Here is a 26,522-nt window from a genome sequence, read left to right on the forward strand (position 1 = left end):
GGGGCACCTGGGTGGCTCAGTCGGTTGAGCGTCCGACTTCGGCTCAGGTCATGATCTCACAGCTCGTGAGTTCGAGCCCCGCGTCGGGCTCTGTGCTGACAGCTCAGAGCCTGGAGCCTGCTTCTGCTTCTGTGTCTCCCTCTCTCTCTGCCCCTAACCCCTCGCATTCTGTCTCTGTCTCTGTCAAAAATAAATAAACATCAAAAAAAAAAAATTAAAAAATCTGTTTTTCAGCGGCTTTGGGTTTCAAAATTGCTGATACAGGATTATGTATGGGTCTGGGGTATTATTATTCCCACTATACAGATGAGAAGACTGAGGTCTGAGATATTAAGCGCCTATCTGAAGTCATACCATAAGTGTTGAGACCAGGATTTAGACCCGGTTTGATTGTGCTCATTCTGTTGCCCGTTTTAACCTCTGCTTTAACTTCAAACGTCCACACAGCAGGAGATAAAAGTACTCAGGCTGACCTACGTCACTTCCACATGAGAAACCACTATTGCTGACACTCAAATACATTTTCCGTGGGCATGACAAATAGATTTTCTTACGAACGGATACACTAGAAAGCATTTCCATATTGGGACACCTTCTTAAAGAGCTTAACGAAGCAAGACCCCAGTCATGCTGGGAAGGAGAGGCGAAGGGTATGTGGCTTCTCCATTCTCACTTAGGAAATACTTTGTCTTTTTCTATTCTGTCCAGCTCCATGCGCTTTCTTCTTTGGTTCCACTCTGCTCTGATTCAGGGGCTAATGGCCTCAGCTTTCTGTTCACACGGGCTACGGAGCCGCTGGAGTTTCCCATCTCCATCCCGGGCTTCTACTGCTGCTACTTTTCTTCATAGGGTCCCCCTTGGGTCCCTTGACCATGTCATTGGCCCTATTGTTCAAGGGTCTCACCAATTTGTCATCCCCTGTGAGCCCAGGCACAATAGCGACTTGCTAACTAGCAGAGAACTAGGATAATTTCACATAAACATCCTTAGCCTCATTCTAGAACTTAATTAAAGGTTTGTCATTCCAAGTGAAGTAAACAAGTCTGTTTCAGGGATTTGTAGAGAACAAAAATGAGTGTACGTGTGTGTGTGTGTGTGTGTGTGTGTGTGTGTGTGTGTGTGTTATTGCTGTTTTGCCAAAGCTTCTGCCTCCTCCAAGTCACCAAGAATGTGAATACCTGCCCAGCCACTCAGCAAGACATCAGACTCCAGAAAGCAGAAGAAAAAGTGGGGAGAAACTTACTTTTTGGCACTTGTATCCCTGCATGTCAGTAAGGCTGGGCCTTGACTAACTCATTCTCCTTGGGCACCGGCTCTGGATAACGAGGTCTGAGATGGTGATGAATTGACATCCACTTGGTTGATTTTGTCTTTATATATATTTTCAATTAAGTATATTGTCCTTATTTGGATATGTCTGAAGCATATCCAAATTTTGGCGGGGCAGAGCAGTGGGGATATTTGTTCAGGTTCCTTGGTGGAGACTGAGCATGAGCAAAGTAAAACTGAACAGAAATGGATCTGTCCCTTTTTAAAATTTTGTTTTTCCACAGTGACTTCTCTTCTTGTGAAATTCTGTTTACCCTTGATGATCTTATGAAAGATACTCTTTTGTTCTTCAAGTTATGAGCAAACAAACCATGGAAAGTTAACAGGAACACCACTAATTTTCATTAAGGGCCGATGAATACTTGCGTCAAAACTCTTCATTACGGAGATCAAAGCAGAATAATATATTTTAACTCAAAGTTCTTTTTTCTTCTTCTTCTTCTTCTTCTTCAAAAAAAAAAAGACCTCAATGAAAACAAGCATGTCCTAACCCAATAAAGAAATCTGCAACCATCTGTTCTACCCGCTAATTTACTTAGAGTTGTGTGTTTGTTTAAATGACACGTGGTGTGGTGGGTTTTGCCTTCTCTGAATTTTTTACAGCTCAAGCCAGTGAAACACCAGCAAGGATTTTCACGGGCACAATTTCTTCCGACAACGAAGCAGCCCTCTCCTTTCTTTCTTGTTTGTGTTCTGACCTCACTACGTATACCCAGAGCCACAGTCCCCTCACAGCCTCACAAGTCTTTGGCTTCGGCTCAGGTTTTCTGCCCCTGACATTGCAGAGTTGGGGACTCATGGGTTTCTCCTCAGCTTCTCTATTGTCTTACTCTATGCCCTGTCCCTCTGTGATTATCCATTGCTGGGACTTGATGGCTCACGTAGGAGCTGGAAACCCTGATGTTTACCCAGCTCTGTTGAGTTCCAGAGCTAAGAATTCAACTGCCTCTACTTGAACTTCTCTGTTGGGATATTTGATAGGCACCACAAACTCAACATGTCCCCAAATATGCTTGTTATCCACAGCCATCATTTTCCAACCACCGCCAACCCTTCTTCTTCTTCCTCAAACCTATTCTTTCTCTTAGACTTCAAGCTCAATTGGGGGTCCCGTCATTTGTCCCCATCCTAAGTTGGAGTCAGCCTCAGGTTACCCTCCATAACTCCTTGGTTCCTCAAATCCATTAGGCATGCTGTTTTGTCAACTCTGCTTCCCAATCAGCTTCGGAAGCCATTCTTCTTGTCCATCCCACAACCAATGTCTTAGTGTAGTTCTTCCTTCTCCCTCACCTGCACTACAAGACAACCCAACACTAACTCCTACAGCCTTGGGTTAACTTCCCTCCCATCCATCCTAACCCTCACCCCAAACCAGCCTTCATAGTGTGCTGTAACTTTCTCAAACACAAATCTCATTCTTTTCACTTTCATAGAACTCGCCAGTCTTCCCCTTTGTTTATAAATAAAGTCCTGCCTCCTTAGTATAATATTCAAGGCCCTCCATGTTCTGGCCACATCATTTGCTTCTTCTTTTGCCATATCTTGCCTTGCATGTTTAAATAATCTGATCTTGGGGCGCCTGGGTGGCTCAGTAGGTTAAGTGTCTGACTTTGGCTCATGAGTTCAAGCCCCATGTAAGCCTCTGTGCTGACAGCTCAGAGCCTGGAGCCTGCTTGGATTCTGTGTCTCCCTCTCTCTCTGCCCCACCCCCGCTCCTGCTCTGTCTCTGTTTCTCAAAAATAAATAGGCAAACATTATAAAAAGGAACGGTGGTATCTTTTTTAAAAATAATAATCTGATACTTCTCACTGATCTTGAACGTAACATGTGGCTTCAAATCTTTGGGCCTCTATACATGAAATCCTATCTACCTAGAATGTTCTTTCCTTTTCTCTGCCTAGAAGACACATGGTCATTCACATCAATAAACATTTATCAAGCAAGAGTCTACTGTGTGCCTTAAGGTTCTGCTAGGCAGTGGAGACAAAAATGCAAAGGCATGTTATTTTTCCCCAAACATCCAGTTGAAACATCACTTCTTGAAGCTGCCCTTAAATATTCTCCCACCAATCTCACCTATGCATAGCAGACCATTTTTTTTCTTCTTATTTTGTGCATATGTCTTTCATTGCACTTCCATATATAATTTTTTGTGTGTCTACCTAGGCCCAGAACCAATGTCCATAACTTTGGGCTGAGGAATTGAGTAGTTTAAAGAATGTGGGCATTGACATCTGTATAGGAGACAGATTTCTAAAATGGTCTTCCAAGATTCCTGCCCCTTGGTATATGTGCCCTCCCCATGAATGTGGGCAGGACTTGAGAATATGATGGGGTTTTACTAGAATAAATAGGTCAGGGTTACACAGCAAAGATGAAGGGGTTTTACAGATGTAATTAAGATTAGCTTGGAGTTTCCTAGAAATATGTAACCTACCAAAACCAAAGCAGGAAGAAACAGAAAATTTGAACAGACCAGTTGTTGCAATGAAATTGAATCAGTCATTCACCACCTGCCCCCCCCCAAAAAAGTCCAGGATCAGGTGGCTTCACAGGCAAATTCTAACAAATATTTAAAGAAGGGTTATACATATTCTTTTCAAACTATTCCAAAGAATAGAAGAGGAAAGAAAACTTCCAAATTCATTCTATGACACCAGTATCATCCTGGTACCAAAAACCAGAATAAGACACCATAAAAAAAGAGAACTACAGGCCAATATCTCTCATGAATATGGATGCAAAAATCCTCAACAAAATATTAGCAAACTGAGTCCAACAATACATTAAAAAAAAATCACATAGCACCATCAAATGGGATTTGCTCCTGAGATGCAACAGTGGTTCAAAATAATCAATGTGATATGTCACATCAATAACAGAAGGGATAAACACCATATGATCATTTCAATAGATATAGAAAAAGCATTTGACAATGGACAACATCCACTCATGATCAAAACCCTCCACGAAGTAGCTCTACAGGGAACATATCTCAACATAAGAAAGACTTTATATGAAAAACTGACAGCCTTCATACTCATACCCAATGGTAAAAAAACTGAGAGTTTTTCCCCAAAGTTCAGGAACAAGACAAGGATGTCCACTCTCACCACTTTTATTCAACATAGTACAGGACGTTCTAGCCACAGCAATTAGAAAGCAAAAAGAAATAAAGGGCATCCAAAATGGTAAGAAAGAAGTAAAACTCTCACTAGTTGCAAATGACATGATACTATATACAGAAAATCCTAAAGACTTCACAAAAAAACTACTAGCACTGACAAATGAACTCAGTTAAGTTGCAGGATATACAATCAATGTATAGAAATCTGTGGCATTCCTATATGCTAAAAATGAAGGAGCAGAGAGTGAAATTAAGAAAACAATCCCATTTACAACGGCACCAAAACCAATGAAATATTTAGGAATAAACTTAATCAAAGAGGTGAAAGACCTGTACTCAGAAAAATATAAAACACTGATGAGAGAAAGTCAAGACAACTCAAAGAAATGGAAAGACATTCCATGCTCATGGGATGGAAGAACAAATATTGCGAAAATGTCAATACTACCCAAAGCAATCTACACATTTAAAGAAATCACTACCGAAACACCAAAAACATTTTTCACAAAACTAAAACAAACAATCCTACATGTAGACGGAACCACAAAAGACCCCAGAATAGCCAAAGCAATCATGAAAAAGAAAAACAAAACTGGAGATATCACAAGTCCATACTTCAAGTTATGTTACAAAACTGTAGTAATCAAAACAGTATGGAACTGGCATAAAAATAGACACATAAATCAGTGGAACAGAACAGAAAACTCAGAAGGAAACCCACAGCCCTATGGTCAATTAATCTTCAACAAAGGAGTGAAGAATATCCAATGGGAAAAAGACAGTCTCTTCAACAAATGGTGTTGGGAAACTGGACAGCTACATGCAAAAGAATGAAACTGGACCACTTTCTTTCACCATATGCAAAAAGAAACTCAAAATGGATTAAAGACCTAAATGTGAGCCCTGAAACCATAAAAATCCTACAAGAGAACTCGGGCAGTAATTTCTCTGACACTGGTGATAGAAACTTTTTTCTAGATATGTCTCCTGAGGCAAGGGAAATAGAAGCAAAAATAAACTATTGAGACTACAACAAAACACAAATCTTCTGTACAGTGAAAGAAACAATCAACAAAACTAAAAGGCAACCTACGAAATGGGAGAAGATATTTGCAAATGACAAAATGTATAAAGAATTGATACAACTCAATACCCAAAAACCAAATAATCCAATTTTAAAAGTGGGCAGAAGACAGGAACAGACTTTTTTCCAAAGGAGACATACGGATGGTCAACAAACCCATTAAAAGATGCTTGATATCACTCATCATCAGAGAAATGCAAATCAAGACTACAGTGAGGTATCACCTCACACCTGTCAGAATGGCTAAAATCAAACAACACAAGAGGGGTGCCTGGTGGCTCAGGTGGTTGAATGTCCAACTCTTGGTTTCGTTCAGGTCATGATCTCATGGTTTGTGAGACTGAGCCTGTGTCGGGCTCTGAACTGACAGCATGGAGCCTGCTTGGGTTTCTCTCTCTCCCTCTCTCTCTGCCTCTCCCCCACTAGGGCTCTCTCTCTTTCTCTCTCAAAATACGTAAATAACCTTTTTAAAAAAGAAAAAAAATCAACAACACAAGAAATAACAGGTGTTGGCAAGGATGTAGAGAAAAAGGAACCCTCCTGTAATGTTGGTGGGAATGCAAACTGGTGCAGCCACTGTGGAAAACAGCATGGAGGTTCCTCAAAAAACTAAAAATAGAACACTAACTCAAAAGGACACATGCAACCCTGTGTTTAAAGCAGCATTATTTACAATAGCCAAACTATGGAAGCAGCCAAGTATCCATCAACAGATGAATGGATAAATATAATGCAATTATCATGGAATATTATATAATATATAATGGAATATTATTCAGTCATAAAAAAGAATGAAATCCTGGCATTTGCAACAATACGAGTACAGCCACGGAGTATAACACTAAGTGAAATAAGTCAGAGAAAGACAAATACCATATGATTTCACTCATATGTGGAATTTAAGAAACAAAACAAGCAAAGAGGAGAAAAGAGAGAGAGAGAGAGAGAGAAACCATGGAATAGACTCTTAACTAGAGAGAACAAGCTGATGGTTATCAGAGGGGAAGTGGGTGGCCACATGGGTGAGTTGGTGATGGAGGTTAAAGAGTACACTTATCATGATAAAAAAAAAATAACCATTTTTTAAAAAAGATTGGCTTGGAGTTCATTGAAAGAAAGATTGTCCTGAGTGGGTCTGACCTAATCAGGTGAACACCTCAAAAGAAAATCCAGGCCTTTTCTGGAGGAGAGATTTGAAACAGCGTAGATCTCTCGGTTGGCCATGAAGAAGTAACGTGCTATGTTGTGAAGGGGATGACGAGGCAGGGAACCGAAGACCCCAGGAACCGAAGGTCCCAGGGGAAGGCCCCAGGAACTGAAGGCCTCAGTTCTACAACCATAATGCACTGAATTCTGCCAACCAGGGAGCTTGGAAGAGGACCCCGGGCCTCACCAGAGACTGCAGTCCTGACTGACATCTTGATATCAGCCTTGTAAGACCCTGAGCAGAAAAGGCAGCAAATCTGTGCCCAAACTTCTGACCTACAGAAACTGTGAGATAATCAATGTGCATTGTTCTAAGCCACTAAGTTTGGGGTCATTTGTTATGTAGCAAGAAAAAACGAATGCAATCTGATAGGCATGTGTTGAATTCCTGCTTTCTTGTTACTATTCATATGATTTGGACTTAACCTCTCCGAACCTCAGTTTTCCCATCTGTAAAATGGGGATAGTAATACCTACCTTATAGTATATCTCAGTTCCTTGCAAGCAGGGATCACGTCTTTTCCTAGCATCTTGGATGCCTAGCACTGTGTCTACACATGGAAGATGCTCAATTTTAGCTGAATGAATAAACAGTGCTCAGAGTGTCATTAAAAGCAAGTATAAACCCAAGCCTTTTCTTCTTGAAATTTTTTTCTAATTTAGTGCTGATACAATCCTAGTTCGCTCATTTGTGAAATTAGGACCCATTTAGATGATCTCTCATGGGCCATCTAGATGTAAATTCTGTGATGTTGATGAATCTTGAAATAAGGTAACAATCTTAAAGTTGCAAAAATATTAGTACTCTTAGCGAGTATTTCAAAGGAGTGTATTTGTTGGTAAGATCCTCTCTTCTCCCAAGCCTCTCTTCTGAGCCAGTCTCTCTCTCCCACCACAATCAAGTATTAATATCCAGATGTCTGAGTTGAGGGTTTATGGTATTAGTGTAGTGTTTTGCCAGCTGTGAATGCAAAATCTTTTTGATCAGATGATAAAGATAAATTTGGGTCTCTTACTTTGGGTATTGATATACAGCTTAATCTGCCATATTCAAATTCCTCATAATAGGAGAACTATTATTGCCTAAAAGTAGAAATAAAGAAGTACTTATACTGAACAGGTGCTACAATTTCGTTTTATTCAAGTTTTGTCCAGAAATGGTATAGGAGATTCAGTCACTGACACTGACAGGGGAAGGCAACAAAGAATCTTGCCAGAGGGGCACCTGGGTGGCTCATCTGGTTGAGTGTCTGACTCTTGATTTCAGCTCCTGTCATGATCTCATGGTTTGTAGGAGCATGGACGCAACACGGAGCCTGCCTGGGGTTTTCTCTCTCTCCCTGTCTCTCTGCCCCTCCCCTCTCACGTTCTCTCCCTCTCTCTTTCTCTTTCTCTCTCAAAATAAGTAAGTAAACTTAAAAAAAAAAAAGGAATCCTGCTGTAACTGTTGTAGCTGTGGTTTGCACACACATACGCGCACACACATTTTATTATAAACGTGATCATAAATTCTGATTTACTGTCGGGATATTTGGCAGTGGTCTTTGGATTAAGATTTTAGAGAGATGCTGGGTTACTATGCAGGGATCCAATAGAATGTTTGTCCTGAGAGCTACTTTTTAACATCAAGGGATGTCGCTGGCCGATCCTACCTCTTAACAAGAGGAAATAAGGACATGCTTTCTCGAAAGAGCAAGCCCTGTGGGGAGGGCCACGAGGAGCTCTGTATTGGACACAGCACTATCTCTATCCTGAGCCGTAAGTTTTACGTTAAACTGCTCAGTTCAGAACAGAAGGCTGTGGTCCCCAAGAAGCCCCTGATGCCCATACTATCTGAGCAACAGTTTGTGGAGAGTGAGGTCCAGGAAGATGACGAGATGACTAGCTAACGCGCGCGCGCGTGCGTGCGTGTGTTTGTGTGGTGTTTCCGTGCCTCTTAGGTTAAGGGGTGAGCCGATTATTACTAACCCACTGCTGCTCCCAGCAGACCCTCGGCTGTCCCAGGGGGTAGCAGGTGCAACAGAGGATTTTGACATGATTGCTAGGATCCTGAGGGAGAAAAAGACCCAACGTCCCTCCACACGGCACTGCCTTCCCTCCAAGGGAGGAGGGAAACTTGTAGGCCTGTCAGGAAGTAGAGAGAGAGAGAGATGTCCAAGATTATCCAGGGGGAGAAAAGAGAGGCTGAATGTTCTTAGGTCTCTAAACACGTAGGGACCTCACATAGACTGCAAACCCCACTCCTCTGCGGGGGTGACCACAGCCAGAAGAGCCCAGAAAGGTGTCACTCTTTCACTGCCTACTGTTTTGTTTTTGTTTTTGTTTTTGTTTTAATTTTTTTTTGATGTTTGTTTATTTTTGACAGAGAGAGAGATAGAACTGCCTACCGTTTTAACCACCGGGGTCAGAAATCAGACCCAGGCAGAACACCAGCTCCTGGGACATCTTTGATTTATGAGGGGCACTCCCTTCTCCTTCACAGGCAAAAGTGGAGTAGAAAAGGCCCATGCCCCGCGCTCTGGGCACTGAGTCACCAGCAGGTGCTTCACAGTTAACTAAGTACCTTCTTCCTATGCCTGCCCTCACTGAGTTAGCACAATAGCCCCATGGGATAGAAATTGTTATTCCTACTGGGATAATTGTGCTCCAGAGGAGGAAATGGAGTCTTCGTGAGATTAGGGGTCTTTTCTAGGAGGACACAGCCAGCAAATGGTCAAGATGACTACTACCTCAGGTCTCTGGAGCTTGACCCTTTCACCCTGTGCTCTGTCTTTCTGACGTTCTGGGCTAGGAAGGAGAAGCAGGGATCATGTCCCTCCCCGGGAAGGGACCTTAAGCCCCTCTTCATCGCCATGCTTGTCTGGGCCACACTCCGAGTCCGTGTAGGCAGCAGCTCTTGGGCTCGTCCTCTGCCTAGCCTAGCTGGTTCTGTGGGGTCCCGACTGAAGTCTGGGGGCAGCTTGCATGGTGAGAGAAGGCATAAAGGGGAGGTAAGGGCCTGTGCATGGCAGTGGACGTGAGGCACTCAGTGGGAGCATCACCAGCGAGGCCTGCTGACTCCAGCCGGGTGTGGGGAAGGAGGAGGCAGGCAGGGCCAGGCCGAGAGCATGAACTGTGCAGCGTGGCAGGCCTGGGCCGAGCCCCACCTTGACCGTTACTAGTTATGTGACCTTGAGCAAGTTATTTACTTTTTCTAAGTCTCTGGTTCCTCAACAGTAAAAGTGGGAAAAATAATTGCGCCTCCCTCACATTGTTGAAAGGATTACATGAGATCAGGAATGCAAAGCACTTAGCACAGTGCCAGACCCCGTGATAGAATTCCTTCTATATAATACATGCCATGGAGGACTCATTCATCCATTTATTCGGGAAGAAGGTATTAAATGCCCAGTCTACGTCTCGTAGTATGCTAGAAACTCGATACCTGAGGGCTTTATTACTACTAGTATCTTTAGTATAAAATCACACAAAGGGTCCTTTATCCATAAATACTATAGCCTTAGCTGGTTTTGTAAACATGGAACATGGGTTTTGATGCACATGTCATTTTTGCCCTTGACTCTTCCTTTATGTGCAGCATGAGGACGCAGCTGGACTCACCTGGGAAGTAGAGCGGGTGAGGAATACGTGCGGCTGGGCCAGCCGCCTCCCTCCTCCAAGTCTTAGCTTCCCGTCTGCAAAATGGGAAGAACCATGCCTTCCCTATAGGACTGTCAAATGGAGTAAACGGAAAAGGAATCGGGTAAAGCATCTGACTTTGGGCAAAAGCTCAATACATATTGGGTGTCTTCTGACATTGCAAAACATTTGGATGTTCGGAACTTCCGGTTTCTGGTCTAGCGTGTAAGAAGCTGAGAAGCTACCACGCCAACCAAGCAACAAGGAAAAAGCTGAACAAACTGAAACATTAGCAACTCTTTTTAGATCCAGAAGAGAAGTGAGGTCACAGGACAAGCTGCTGCCCCCTCCCCCCCCCCAAATTGGAGGGAGTGACAGGCGAATACAGAGAATCACGATTCCCTGCAGCAGAAACCTCCGTGGAACCAGGGGGAACAGTGACAAGGGAGGGAAACCTGAGCCACAATTGAGGCATCGCTGTAGGCTCAGTGTGCACAACACTGAGAGTTAAAAACTCCAGGGGGAACCAGTCACCGGGGACTCCCACACTTTCGTGAGTTTTTGTGAGTTTACTTCTTGGAGCTCTATCGGATTCTCACAGCAAAAACTGGAGGAAAAATCCCTCATGCTCTGGCAGGGGAAGAGGAAAAGGAACCATTTAAAATACTTCAGAGCATTCTGTTCTTCTTACAAACTGTTCTCAAAGAGAAACTGTTTAACCAGAACCTCGCTCGCTAGGGCTTTATCAGACCTTGACTGACCTGAGAGAAGAGAAATACCCACCTGCAGCCCCCTGCAGCCATCCTGCCCCCCTAAAGTGGGGGGAGCACTGAGATGCACCTGTGAAGCCCACAGTTCCTGGGCACAGGCTCACTAAAAGACCAAGACCTAATCACAGGACTACAGACTGCTACTCCTCCCCATACACCCACCACATCCCTAAAGCCAATTTATAGCAGTTCCTTTAGCCAGAACATCATGTCTGGCTACCAAGAAAAATGTACAAGGCATAGTAAAAGACAAAAACACAGTTTGAAGAGAAAGATCAGGCATAAGAACCAGACTCAGTTATGGCAGAGATGTTGGAATTATCAGAACTGGGAATTTAAAACGACTATCATTAATATGTTGAGGGCTCTAATGGATAAAGTAGTCGGCACTGCAAGAACAGATGGGTAATGTAAGCAGAGAGAGAGAGGGAAATTCTAACAAGAGTCTTTTTAAGTGCTAGAGATCTGAAACACTTTAATGGGCAACAAAACAAAAACACTTGACAGAAATGAAGAATGTCTCTGATGAAGTTATTAGTAGATTGGCCATGACTGAAGAAAGACTATCTCAGCTTGAGGACATCTCAATGGAAACCTTCCAAACTCAAAGGCAAGCAGAAAAAAGACTGGGAGGGAAGAAAAGAAAGAAAGAAAGAAAGAAAGAAAGAAAGAAAGAAAGAAAGAAAGAAAGAAAGAAAGAAGGAAGGAAGGAAGGAAGGAAGGAAGGAAGGAAGGAAGGAAGGAAGAAAGAAAACACCAGAACAGACTATCTGAGAACTCTGGGGACAAGTACAGAAGATGTAACATATGCATAATGGAAATATCAGAAATAGAAGAGAAGAAGGAACAGAAGAGATCTTTGAAACAATAATCACTGAGAATTTCCCCCAAATTTAATGGTAGACACCAAACCACAGATCCAAAAAGCTCAGAGAACACCAAGAAGAATAAATAGAAAAAAAAAAAAATACACACACACACACACACACACACACACACACACACACACCTTGGCATATCATTTTCCAACTAGAGAAAATCAAAGATTTTTAAAAATCCTGAAAAAATCCAGAGGGGGAAAAGATAAGAATTATATCTGACATCTCCTCAGAAACCATGCAAAGAAGGGAACAAAGTAAAATATTTAAAATGTTGAAAGAAAAAAACCCCATAATTCTGTACCCTGTGAAATTATCCCTGAGAAGTGAAGGAAAAATGCTTTCCTGGACAAACAAAAATGGAAGGAATTTGTTGCCAGTAGACCTGCCTTGCAAGAAATGTTAAAAGAAGTTTTTTAGAGAAAGAAAATGACATAGATCAGAGACTTGGATCTACATAAAGCAAGAGCGTAGGAGAAGGAGAAAGTGAAGGCACGAAACCTTTTCTCTTTCTTATTCTTTTTTCAATTAAAAAACATTTTTTTAACGCTTATTTTTTGAGAGACAGAGAGAGACAGAGCATGAGTGGGGGAAGGGCAGAGAGAGAGAGAGAGAGAGAGAGAGAGAGAGAGAGAGAGGGAGTCACAGAATATGAAGCAGGATCCAGGCTCTGAGTTGTCAGCACAGAGCCTGACATGGGGCTCGAACTCACAAACCACGAGATCATGACCTGAGCCGAAGTCAGACGCTTGACCGACTGAGCCACCCAGGCACCCCATTTATTCTTTTTTTTAGAGTTTATTTATTTTCAGAGAGACACAGAGTAAGAGCGGGGGAGGGGCAGAGAGACAGGGAGAATCCCAAGCAGGCAATCAGTGCGGAGTCCAACATGGGACAGGAGTCTGGAACCCACATAACTGTGAGATCATGACCTTGACCTGAGCTGAAACCAAGATTCGGGGACACTCAACCACCTGAGCCATCCAGGTGCCCCTCTTTTTCTTATTCTTAACTGATGTAACCGCTAACACGCTCCATACGGCCTCACTACCCTGTCTGGAAAGTTCACTTGGGATTCCCCAGGGATTTGGGAATCCTGCCCATCATCGCACTGTTAATTCCTGTCTGACATGAGCCTGGGTGCCCCTGTTACTCTCGGGAGACACGGAACAACTTGGGAAATCTAGCCCTGGGCCCTCTAGGGCAACAGAGTTCAGAAAAATTCCCTACTAAGGTGGCACCCATGTCCATTTCCCATGGGGTCAGAGGTTCTTGGCAGGGGAGGCAGCAGCGCAGCGAGGCCGATGAAAGAAGGCCAGGAAGGAAAGGGATCAACGCTCCGCAGAGTCTCTCCCCACTGCCTTCCTCCTGCTCGCCCGCCCCGCTCTTACCCCAACATCCTTTACCAGGCTGCTCCACGGGGTATTTCTGAAAATGAAGATGCTTTTCTTCACTCATTGACTGAATGTAAGCTGAACAACTACTCTGTGCCAGGTGCCTGAAATAATAAAATCAATCACCTAGACCAGCGGGAATAATCAGGGAAGGGGCTGGAGAGCAATGGGGAGAGAGGGGAAGGAGGCGAGCGCGTTCCGCTGGGTCTCCTACGCTTCCGCCAATGATGACATCTTTTTGTAAGAAGTGTCTTCCTGTCCCTTAATTCTGCCTTCCATATGAAAGTGGATTAGAAACCTTAGCATTGCCCTTGGGCAAAGCTGGGCAGTTGGCTATGCCATCAGTAAGTCCCATATATGGCTACCAAAGTGTCCTGTGATAACGGACAATGGTCACCCCCCACATTTCGGTGCTTATCCCTGAACTAGGCTCTAGCTGTCTCTTACTGGCTGGTGGGAAAGTCTACACCCAGCAACCTTCTTGCTCCTGTGCTCTCTCCCAATGGTAGTGTGATTCCCGGACCCATCCTTTCAGAATACGCCATAGTCCCCGTGCCGGGTGTCTTCCACTGTAGTCTATGAGAGCCAAAGGCTCAGGAACCTTGCTCACCCTTCTGCTGGCCACCAGCAGGTTTATTAACGCGCGGGCACACGCCATCTTAGAACTGACTTAATGGCGGTAGGCGTCCGTTTTGCCACTTCCTTCTTGTACTTTCTTTTTTTTTTTTTTAAATTTTTTTTTCAACGTTTTTTATTTATTTTTGGGACAGAGAGAGACAGAGCATGAATGGGGGAGGGGCAGAGAGAGAGGGAGACACAGAATCGGAAGCAGGCTCCAGGCTCCGAGCCATCAGCCCAGAGCCTGATGCGGGGCTTGAACTCACGGACCGCGAGATCGTGACCTGGCTGAAATCGGACGCTCAACCGACTGCGCCACCCAGGCGCCCCCTTCTTGTACTTTCAAAGGCAGAGTCTGAGTTGGCAAGAAAGCGCCTGTGTGCGCGCGCACACACGTGTGCACACCTACACGCGTGCCACTTCAGTATAAATTATATTTTGGGTCAGTCTCTTAGATCACCCAGAACACAGCCTAATCTACGGCTGCCACGCAGGTCACACTGAGAAGCAGTGCTCCGGGAGGAAGGACGATCGTGGCGGCAATTGAACACACGGGGCTCTTTGGTCCTCGGGAAGGCCGAGTCTCAGCTCTCTTGAATGCACGTCTTACCAAAGGATTCTGACAAGCTTTGCTCGGCATCCTTCTATGCCCCATTTATTATTGTAAACAGGTATGTGACACTGCCATCCTCTTCCAGACCCTATTTATAGCAACCCCATAGCGAAGAGCTAAGGGATAAGGATACTGCCTCGCCCTTTTGAAGAACATCTCACCAACGATCTCAGGGATTCACCAAACAATCTCACCCTGTCCTCCTCCCATTGGACAGGCGGGGAAGCTGAGGCATAGTGAAGCCAGAAGAACAGAGTCAGAAGATGAGTCAGAAACGGAGCAGGGCTGTACCTCGTGACACCTGCTTCCTCGCCTGTGGCTTAACCCCTGCCATCACAGACTTCCTGGAGAGGTGTAGCTTCTGCATGGCTTATCTGTTGAGTAAACATTGCTATGAGCTCTCAGCTGTTTCCCCAGGTCTGAGGCGCTTGTGCTCTGTATGATTAAAAGGGCCTCTTGGCCAACGCGGGCTTTCCTGTGCAGGCTTCTTTGCCCTCAGTAGAAGCAGCCCGCCTCCCGGGTCGCTCTGATGCAACCCCTTTTGACGGTTCATTGGTGAGATTCCCGATTAGGAAGCCTACAAAGTCACACCCCTTTCTCCATCCCAGTTTGTAGCAGCAACACTTCTTGGGGGTGTTGGGATCATCTGTTTCACTTTTAGTTTCCATGAAGGTAAGCTTTAGTAAACCTTCTGCCCCTGCCCCACTGTCCGCTCGCCACCAGCTCTGCACCTGGAATCTCTTTCCCACGGAAGCTTTTTGTTCTGCCCTCGTCTGCAGATAGAATTTGGAGCGTTGACACTCCTCCCTCTACTGAGAATGAGATGTAGGTTTCAAGATCTCACAGAATTCAGGATCTTATAGAGTTAGGAGCGAAGGAGAAATGCTCCCATGGATAAGAAAACAGAGGGACCTTTGATCCCATCAAAATAACCATTACACCAGACTCCAAAGCAACGTCTTCTGTTGCCAGCTGGCTGCGATCATTCCTTTCCATTTTCATAGTAAGCAACTGTATGAATATATTTTTAAAAGGTAGGTGTGAGTGAGAGCAGGTTTGGTTTCCATTTTTCCTTTGGTAGATAATAAGCTATGAATGCTTTCTTTAAGAATATTTGTAAATGTGCCCAGAGGTTAGTGAAAAATGAGAACATTTGATACAGCCAATAATACCAGCTTTGTGTGTTCTCCCGGAAGTTTCCTAAGCTTGAATCCTAAGCTGGAACAATTTTCTCCGATATCCTAAAAGACTGTATAAAATAAAGGGCAGAGAAACTTGGTATAACCTAGAAAAGTAATGTTTACAAGCAAATAAAGGCACTCGTCAATTATCTGTAGATAAACGGACCTTCAGAAAAAAATCACATTCAAAAAAAAAAAAAAAATCTCTGAGCAGTTCAAATAGTTGACCAGCCCTAACACTTGAGTAAATCCTGAGAGGACCTTCGATCATTCTTCGTGACTTACTCTTCGTTCGTACACATTTCTACAAGACATAGCTGTCTGACTTCTCAGACCTTGGCCAATGGAAACTGGAAATTTTGAAAAAGGGAGACTTGAGCAAACAAGGACCAGGCAACAGAAGGGACAGCTAGAAAAGACACAAGAATGATCTTGTTAAAGCCTAATTTAAAAATTGTTAGCCATAACCATAGTGTGATTCATTAAGAAAAAAGTTAGATCTCATTCGCCATCCTCCCGTGTATATATATACGTCCCTTTCAGGTCTACGGTTGAAAGGTGGTTCCAAGGATGGGCTGGGAGAGGGTGAAACATTCTCCAAGGTGGAATGTGACAGGTGACTTTGTCTTCAAGGAAGGATTCCCCAGTTTACCACTGTCATGCTAATAGGGTGGGCGAGGCACTGGCTTCCTGCCTGATTCACAGTTTTATAGGCAGCCGCTGGCTTCTCGGACCGCTTCCCCTCCAGTAAAAAGGGGGAAGAAGCTCACAGTACTCGGTGGGGAGCCTTGGAGACCTTTGAAGGCTGGTTCCGAAACAAGGCCCGCCTTTATAATAGGGCAATTATGCTGTAGGCTGATGGGTGCAGAGACGCTGTAAGGGCACTTTTTTGGAATGGAGAGAGAATAGCAGGAGGGTGTTTATGTTTGGGGGTGATGCGACAACACCTAGAGGCACAGGAAACCCACAGGAACCCTGCGGATGGGCCCTGGCCCAGCACAGTGCCCCAGTCCTGGCTAAGATGGGACCACCCAGAAGCACAGCTTCTGGTTGACCCCTTGCTTGTTTCTGTGCGCATCTGTACCTGCCCTGGAGAATCGGCACACCCAAGCAGCCTGCCAGACTCCCTGGTAACATGGGGTAAGCGGTCAAAGCACAGGGTCAGGGCCAAGTGCCTGAGCACCCCACCTCCGCCGCTCACCCCCTGCCCACCTGCCATCCCCCTCCCACAGCCACACTGTCTTCCTGGGCCGCGTGTGAGCTTCTGGAGATACCCATGTGAGGGTAGGAGGTGACATTTCAACAATGTCAGCGCAGGCTTCTCCAACCTCTCCTTGCTCTAATCTGCTCTGTCCAATAGGAAGCCACCTGCCTCGGGTGGCCGTTGGACACTTGCAATGTGGCTGGTGCCAACCGATGTGCTGGAACCACAGTTACTTCTCCATTCACCCACTGACAGACACCTTGGCCGCGAGTTTTGGCGACCACGAATAGAACGGCTGCGAACATTGTGCGCAGGTTTCGGTGCAGAAATACGTTTTCAACTCCTTTGGGTCAACACCAAGGAACATGGTGGCCGGATCACAAGATAAGGGTATGTTCAGTTTTGTAGGAGACCGTCAAACCACCTTCTAAAGTGGCTTGTACTATTTTCTATTCCCCACAGCAACGAATGAGGGCTGTTACTGTACATCCCCCCCCGCCCCCCCAGCCTGCGGTGTGGTCGGTGTGCCGGACTTCCATCATTCTAGTAGGAGTGTCGTGTCCTCTCAATGTTTTAATATGTATTTCCCCGATACATATGATGTGGGGCATCTTTTCACGTGCTTAGGTGTCGTCCACATATTTTCTCCGGTGAGGTGTCTGTTATGGTCTTCGGCCCACTTTTTCAGTCAAGTTGTTTGTTTTCATATTGTTGAGTTTCAAGAGCTCTTTGTGTACGTTGGATCACAGTCCTCTGCGAGACATTCTTTTGCAGGTATTTTCTCCCCCTCCATCGCTCGTCTGATGGTTCTCTCGACGGTGTCTTCCACAGAGCACAAGCGTTTAATTCCAGTGAAATCCAGCTTGCCGATTATTTCTTTCTAGAATGTGCCTTTGGTGTTGGGCTGAAAAAGTCATCACCAAACCCAAGTTCATATAGGTTTTCTCCCATGTTCTCTTCTGGGAGTTTTGTACTTTTGTGTTTCACATCTCTGTCGGTGATTCATTTGGAGTTGATTTTTGTGAAGGGTGTAATCTCTGTGTCTAAACTCATTTCTTTTACATGTGGATGTCCAGCTGTTCCAGCACCATTGTTGAAGAGGACCGTTTATTTACTTATTTTTTAATTTGTTTCACTGATTTGTAAACGTATTTTATTTACTTGTATCTTTCAACTTGCGCTTTTGAGTGTAATTTCCCCTTGGAGATTTTTACTAACACACCAACCCAGGGAGTCTACCCTTTAAGCTTTAACCAACACTTAGGTTTTCTTGCTATAATTAAAGTTAAAAATGTGTTGTTTAATCTGCCTTGCAGAGAAGCAGGAACCCCGCTGGAATTCTTAAAATGTTTTGTAATAATCTAGTTAGCTTGATACTAGAATTTTCCCTTGTGTTTATAATTCAGGTTTCTCCCTTTAACGTTATTTCATTATGTCTGATTCTATCTGTTACACGGTACTACTTAATTTCTCCGCCGTTCTTTGTGTTTTGAACTAATACATGTTTAACTACTATGTAATTATTCTGCATCTCTCTAACTATATTAGACTGCCCCTGGTCTTCCAGATCTCCACCTTCAGAGCCAGCAGGAACATCTGTGGGCTAAGCTCTGGTCTCTCGTGGGAAGGAACAGGCCTTTAGGGCTTCCTTATTAGGAAGTGGAGCCTGTCCCCCACCAGGGTGCCTACCGGGGGCATGTCCCCAAACATAGAAGAGAGTTAAAATGGCCCCCGGCCTCCACCTGGCAGAGTGTGACTGTCCCCTGTGGTTAAGAAAGCCTCGATCAGGTATAACTTAACGCCTCCGTGACAGGATGGTGAGGGGCCGACGTGTGATCTGTGGTCTTTCTTTTTCACCTCCATCTGCCACTTCTGGGAAGGTAGAAAATGTGCCATTAAGAGTGTGTATACCTCATTGTTTAAGGGAAAGACCTGGAAATGGCACACATGACTTCTGTGCACAGGCTCACGGGAGGAACTTCGTCACATGACCGCTTAGTCATAAGGAAAATGTCGTCATTGGGTGATCATGTACTCAGTTTATCCTTGTCACTGTGGAAAGAAGGGGAGAAGGGACAGCGGGACAACCAGCAGTCAGCCACAGCCATCAAGACCCATTCCCAAAGTCCGGGAGTCAGGAACCCAAGGAGTTAGACACGTTCTCAGAACATCGGCCGCTTCCTTCACCTTGCCTAGTGTCATCTTAAAAACAACAGTTGGGGCGCCTGGGTGGCGCAGTCGGTTGAGCGTCCGACTTCAGCCAGGTCACGATCTCGCGGTCCGGGAGTTCGAGCCCCGCGTCGGGCTCTGGGCTGATGGCTCGGAGCCTGGAGCCTGTTTCCGATTCTGTGTCTCCCTCTCTCTCTGCCCCTCCCCCGTTCATGCTCTGTCTCTCTCTGTCCCAAAAATAAATAAATAAATAAACAACAGTTGGCCTCTGAGGCTGTGGCCACTGGAGGATTATTTTTAGGAATGGCCAGGAATTTTTAGGCATTCTGGCACACCTGACACCTTTTATCTGCTTTTTCCTTTGCCTACGATGACCTTATTTTTAGGAAAACAAGGCACATGCCCCACTGACACGTGGTTTGATACTGGAACAGAATACCTAAAACTGTGGATGGTCCTGAAAAAATTGGCACGTATGGTCACCCTGCCCACACTCAGATATTATGTTACTCCTGTGACAGCCCATTGAGGGGCCTTTGGGAGTCACCTTCTTTCCCAATAGAGTTGTTATCCCCATAACTCCACACACCTTCTTGGCAAGCCGTGCTTATGCAAAAACACGTGGCATGAAAGCATGACAGAAATAATAGTTGCCTAAAATAGATTGCTATCCAATTAAAATGTTTGCAAGTCAATATGGAATGCATCCTTTCTAACACAAAGGGAAAAGGAGAGGTTTTGCAACCACAATAGTCATTAAACAATACTGTCTAGAATAAGACGGAGTCAGATATGTTCAGCAGTAGAGGGCAAAGAAGAGACCCCGACAATTAACTGAAGAGAAAGTCTCATCGCTGGACTGGTTACAGTAAGATTTTCAAAGGTGGTAAAAATATTGATCAAACCTTCATTGTTCCTCAGCCTTCCTCAGCTAAGAAGCCCTTAGCCTGTCATTCAGGGGGCTTCAAAATGAAGGTCCGGATCACACTTACGAGCATAGATGCAAAAATTCTAAATTAAGTATTTTTTAAATAATGCATTATGACCAAGTAAGTTCAATTTAGGGACGCAAAATGGTTCAACATCAGGAACTCTATTATATAATTCAGTATGTTAAGAGATTAAAGGACGGAAGTCATTTGAGTATCTCAGTAAATGTTGAAAAGCTTCTGATTAAAGCAAATACCTACTGCTATTAAAAACTGGAAACAGCTACTGGGAACACAGAGCAAATGTGATACTTAGGGGTGTGAAGTAATATTTCCACAAAGACAGAGAAGAGATGGTGTTATCTTCTACTTGTGCTACCGTTCACTGGAGCCTACTAAAAGTCTTACTAAATCAGTAAAACCGGGGACGCCTGGGTGGCTCAGCCCGTTAAGTGTCCGACTTCAGCTCAGGTCATGATCTCACGGTTTGTGGGTTCTAGCCCCGCGTCGGGCTCTGTGCTGATGGCTCAGAACCTGGAGCCTGTTTCGGGTTCTGTGTCTCCCTCTCTGCCCCTCCCGTGCTTGCACTCTGTTTCTCTCTTTCTCTCTCTCAAAAATAAATAACATGAAAATTTTTTTGAAAAAATCAATAAAACTGTACAAGAAAAGTAGCATAAAGACTGAAGAAAAGGATTTGACTGTCGCTATTTGTAAACAGGTTCATTGTCTTGATACAAAGTGCAAGATAATCAAATGAGAAATGTTTAGAAATTATTAGACTAGTAAGAAATATGCAAAGTCACCACCCCAAAATTCCATTCACGATTGCCAGACACACACAAAAGTACTAATCTAGTTAGGCATAAATATTGTCGGATGTATGCAAGATACTAATAAAATTATAAAGGTTTATCAAAGGGCGTAAAGAAAGACCAAAAGAAGCAGAAATACATTCTGGCTGGTGAATAAGAGTTGTTACTACATAGATGTCAATTTCCCCTCAAGTTAATCTATACGTTCAATCCGGGCCTAATCAAATGTTAATTGAATTTTTTTGATAGCACTTGATAAGTTTATCTTAAAGTTCATATATCTGGGCTATTTCTAGAAGGGCAGATAAGAAACTGATAACATCAGTTGTCTCTTGAGGGAGAACCGAATGATAAAATACGGAGGAGGAAGACTTACTCATTCCCTATTTACCCTCCCGTGCCTTTTGTTGTAAACTACCACGTGTGTTTATTCCCTCGACCACAAACCAAAGAAAATTAAAATGTATGGGAGATCTAATTTTTTTTTTTTATTAAATTTTTTTTTTCAACGTTTATTTATTTTTGGGACAGAGAGAGACAGAGCATGAACGGGGGAGGGGCAGAGAGAGAGGGAGACACAGAATCGGAAACAGGCTCCAGGCTCTGAGCCCTCAGCCCAGAGCCTGACACGGGGCTCGAACTCCCGGACCGCGAGATCGTGACCTGGCTGAAGTCGGAAGCTTAACCGACTGCGCCACTCAGGCGCCCCTAATTTTTTTTTTTCAAAAACATTAAGACGTTTTGAAAAAAAAAAAAGTATAATGATACCAAATAGGAAAAAGTACAATAATAAAAGGCTTTGGTGTCGAGGTATAGATAGTTGGACACGTCAATGGAGAGAATAAAGACTTAAAAACAGAGCCCCGTGTATCTGGCAGGTTGCTTTATGATAAAGGAAGCATTTTAAACCAACGGGTAAAAGAATGGACTATTACGTAAATATCGAACTCTTCATTCCCTTCTCTGTTAACCTTCACGAGGTTCCTGGGAGGATTAATTGAGATGAAGTATGAAGTACTACGCAAAGTGCCCGACTTAACAAACACTACGAGGAGTAGTAGTAACGGTCTTACTGTGATTAGAACTACAAACAAGAATAGTGCAAGAGGCAAACCATGTGATATGTATTATTTCCTTTTATGCACGTAGGCTATTGGAAGGCCACAACAAGCCCCAAATGCTTAATGCAGCCTTGCATTTCTACCGTGATTTTTGTCTTAAGGCACTTTTCTTGCATCGTCTCATTTAGTCCTCTTGACGCCTGATCGACCGTGTTTTCGTTTTTCATCCCTCGAAGTATCGTTAACAGGGCACAGATAGCAAATGCTCAGGCTCGGGAGGGCATGGATGTAAGGATGGGATCTAGTAACATACTGAGAAGCCCTTCCCCGTTTCTGCTTAAAGATTTCCCCAGGGGGTCTCTGAAGTTGCTTTTCTAAAGGCGGAGATGGGGTGGAGAAGGGGCTCCTGGGGCGGTCACCCAGAGCAGCATTCGGGCTGCGTCTCTACCGAATGACTGTGGGTCCTGATGGCAAAAATACTGGGGAGGGTGGGCAGGTGGGCAGCAGGCCAGGCCGACCCCCCCTCTCAGCAAGGTTGCGATTAGCATGTGACAAGGAAGGAGAAGAATGGAGCAGGTGTTCGTCACCACTGCCCTTTTCGTGACACTCCCGTGTATCATCACCTTCTCCTATTATTCAGTTCTCCCTCTGGACGCTGAGTTTCTTTGTCAGGGTCTCCAGCACTGAATGAAGAGGAGGAAGCAGACATCTTCCCGCAGGTCTTGACCTTTCCCCATGTGTAGGACTGAGTCCATTTCCTACCTCTGGCTTCCTTCTCTAGGCTGCGTGTCAGCTTTCCCATAGCCTACCTCGCACCTGCTAAGCCTTCTGGCCCGTGGCCCACCCATACCCAAGGACCCCTCAGACCCTGACGTCCCTCCCGCCGCTCATCGTAGTAGGGTATGAACTCACAAAGGCTCTCTGGCCACACGTGTCCCAGGGCCCAAGGAGCTCTGTGGACTGTGGGGTTTCCAAAGCGTTTCCCAATCTGAAAGCTGTTGGCTATACTCAATTTACAGAGGGGTAGGGGGTCACCAAATGACTTAAAAAATAATTGCTCTGGCACCTTTTCCTTCGCTAAATGACATTCTCAGCTCTCAGCAGGGAGTTGAACTGAACCCAAAGTAGGAAACTGATATTTTAATTTGAATTGAAACTGAACTCAAATAATAATATTATTCTCTCTTTGAAGTTTGAACTGGATCTGACCTGGACAAAATCCAGAAAATTTCCCACCCTATTCCTCCTCTCCAAAAACAACCCACAAGACAAGCCTGGATCTTTCTGAATTCTAAACCTGCTTCATGTTTTGTTATATTATATTTTTCCAACTGAGTAGAGGAATATGTTAAATAATTTTTTAAAAAGTGTTTTATTACCATGATGGAAGCATGACTTTCTAAAGACAGATTCTATCTTCACTGCTGAAAGAATAATAAAAGGAGTTGGTAAGCTTCAAGAGTTTCCTTTGGTAACCAGAACACTGTTAAACACTTACGTGGAATTTGAGGTTCCGTACTGTTTTCCCAGGTTTTGTGTCTCTTTTTTTAAGTGATGAGTTCACGCCGTTACACAGAAAATTTTTAACTCGGTGAACATTATATTTGTTGCTAGGTCCTTAAGGAATTTCGGGATGAGAGGGTAAGGCGATAGTACATGTGGATTTCTTTTGTTTGTTTTTTTAATGTTTATTTTTGAGAGAGAGCGTGCATGAGCGTGGGGGAGGAGCAGAAAGGGAGGGAGACAGAGGATCCCAAGCAGACTCTACGCTGACAGCAGAGAGCCTGATGCAGGGCTCAAACTCATGAACTGTGAGAACATGACTTGAGCCGAAGTCGGACCCTTAGCCGACTGAACCACCCAGGCGCCCCGGATCTTACCTTTTTAAAATAACTCTTTATTAGAAGCTTCAACATCATTTTCTCATATGCAGTTGTGGGGTTGTTTTTAAATGCACAAGAATAAAGGGGCTATGTATGATTGAAGAAATTTCTTTTTTCTTTAGACACCTAACATAGGCCAGCTCTTAGACTGAGCTCAGTTTGACTTCGCAAATTTTTGAAATTTATTTCTTCCGTAGTTATCTTTTATCTATGGTTAGCGCCAGTGCCTTCCCTTGGGCATAGCTAATTGGGGCATTTTCCCGAAATCATAGACGGAAACTCTGAAGAGCGCTGAACAGGAAGAGAAGTGACGTCCCCCCCCCTTCACGCACATACCTTCTGCCTTCAGGTGGCTCTTCCTGACATTTCCTCCCACCTCTTTTTACTCACAATGCTTTCTCGATTTCTAATACTTCCAATCTTAATTCTAACAACCAGTGCTGCTATAAAATTCACTCCAGTGAGAGCCTACAGGGAAAGCCCAGGTGAGTAAATCTACAAGTGTTCATCTCTTGCATAGCCTCCGTGTCTCCCATCAACCTTCGCCGAGACGTTGCCCCCACCCGCTGCCCACAAGCTTGTTGGGGCTGTCACTCAAGGGGCCCCACACCCACCCAAAGATGAACACGTGATCTGAAGGAAGCAAATGAGGATCTTGCCCTGTAGAAATGAGAGCTCGAGCTATGTGACACAAGGGCCCCAAATGGCAAAACAGGTTCAGCCCAAAGAACTCGTTAGTTCTTAGTCCCTGCATCTCTGGAGCTGCCCTACTTCCTGTCCCTGCTGGGGCTTTTCCCTGTGATTCTCTGGGCTGCTGATAGTCTTTCAAGACACTTCTTTTTGTCTCCAGTTACCCAGAGCTTATCTCTGTTGTTGGCAACCTAAGAGCCACAAGTGATACAAGTGTTTGCAATTATTCGAGAGCTTCCTCTGTTTCTTCATTGTTGTGGGTCATCCAAGATTCTGCTGCTGCCACATAGATCCGTGTGGATCTTTATCCTTGGCCACCAGGGTGCTGGTCTCTTAAGTCCACTTCCACCGGCTCCTTTCCAGACACCTGACCACCCTCCTTCGCTTCTCTTGAGCACCATTTTCTTGGGGAGATGTGGAACTATATCGTTTACGTTAAAATCGGCTCTCACCCGGGGATGACAAATGCTGCCATTTGGAGATCAGTTGGAACTCTAGCTCTGTTTATTGACTTAGAGAAAAACCAGCTAAACCAGAATGAAATGAGCCTACCACGGTCCTTCCCACTTTGCTTTCCACCTGGGCTCCCTCTGACAACAGGTGACCTTCGGGTGAAATTGACACAAAACAGTGAGAGACAGGATTCCCAGTGGGATGACATTTTTAGCACAGAGCGAGGCTTTGTGAGGCAGCCCTGCGGAGCCCTTTCACAGGGACCGTCAGGCATCTTGTCTGGGACCCGCGCTGCCCGCCTTTCCCTCCCTCTTGCCTCTTTCCCTCCTCCAGGATCTATTCCTGCCTCTCTGTACTTTTGGACGACTGAGGTCCCCTCTCTGGGAAAGGCTCAGGGACTCCTCAGAGGCCTCAGATCAGAGTCTGCACAACCCTTCCGCTTGGCTCTTAGCTAGGCCTCATAGACTTCATGGCCTTCAGCAATAATGGTGGTAGTTTTTGTTTTCAATAGTCCCCCAGCATCCACCCTGGCAGTCCTGAAGCTTTCAGAGCAAAATGCCCAGCGTAGCTTCGTGTAGCTTCTGGAGGGCAAGGCCTGGGTCTGGTTCCTCTCTCTCCTGCCTGAGGGAATAAACAGTTGGCTGCAGTACAGCAGAGCACGCACGCTATTTAACTTTAACCCCTGACCAGCACGGGGACACAAGAATCATCTAAGCAAAGTGGAGACAAAGAACATTCCAGGGCCTTCCAGAGGAGGAAGCGTTTCCCGGCGAGGGGCTAAGAGTGTGAACGCTGCACTCAAACAGATCTGTGCATCAAGTTCAGCCCTGCTACTTCACTGTTAATTTAGGTAAATTACTTAGGTTTTCAGAGCCTTGTCTGTCACGGGGAGATAACATGAGTACTTATCTCCGAGATCTCCTGTGATGATTAAATGAGATAGAACCAGGATGGAGACCAGTTCACAGTGAGAGCGCCAGAAACATGAGCTATTGTTATTATTAGTAGGAAAATCATCAGGAACTCACTTCTAGGGAAGGAGCACTGGATGTGCATTTGGCCAGCGCCGGGGCCTTTCTGGGAGCAAAGGCCTCCCAGAGAGCTGAGACTAGAGACCGCAGTGGGGGGACCCCCCCATCCTCCATCCCCACCCCACACATCACCACAGAGACCAGCCGCAGACACATCAAACCAACCAGACTTTGCCCTTCGCCACCAACGTCACGCTACTGCACGGGCCCCGAGGGGTAGAACCAATCGCAGGGAGAAGGAAGAGGAGAGGCTGAATCCCGTAGTTGCGTGAAGTTTGTGGGCGGAAGAGAGCCCTGCCTGCTACACCTGCAAAGGTCTGTCCTCGCGGAACGGAAACAGATGCAGAACTATTTGGCCCGTGCAACGGAGCAGCCCGCCCCCACCTCCTCGCCACCCTCCTTTGCCATCATGCTCTCCTCAAGGGAAGAACGAAGTCTGGTCAGAGGAAAAGCAAGGACCTTGCTGCAAGGG

At 44.9% G+C, this 26,522-nt stretch overlaps 1 pseudogene; it reads right to left on the bottom strand.

Annotated features, from left to right (window-relative positions):
• Positions 1-14,064, bottom strand: part of LOC123383062 — a 33,633-nt pseudogene extending 19,569 nt beyond the window's left edge.
• Positions 14,065-26,522: the final 12,458 nt, after the last annotated feature.

This window comes from Felis catus, chromosome F2 (genome assembly GCF_018350175.1).
Source record: "Felis catus isolate Fca126 chromosome F2, F.catus_Fca126_mat1.0, whole genome shotgun sequence".
Taxonomy (NCBI): Eukaryota; Metazoa; Chordata; class Mammalia; order Carnivora; family Felidae; genus Felis; species Felis catus.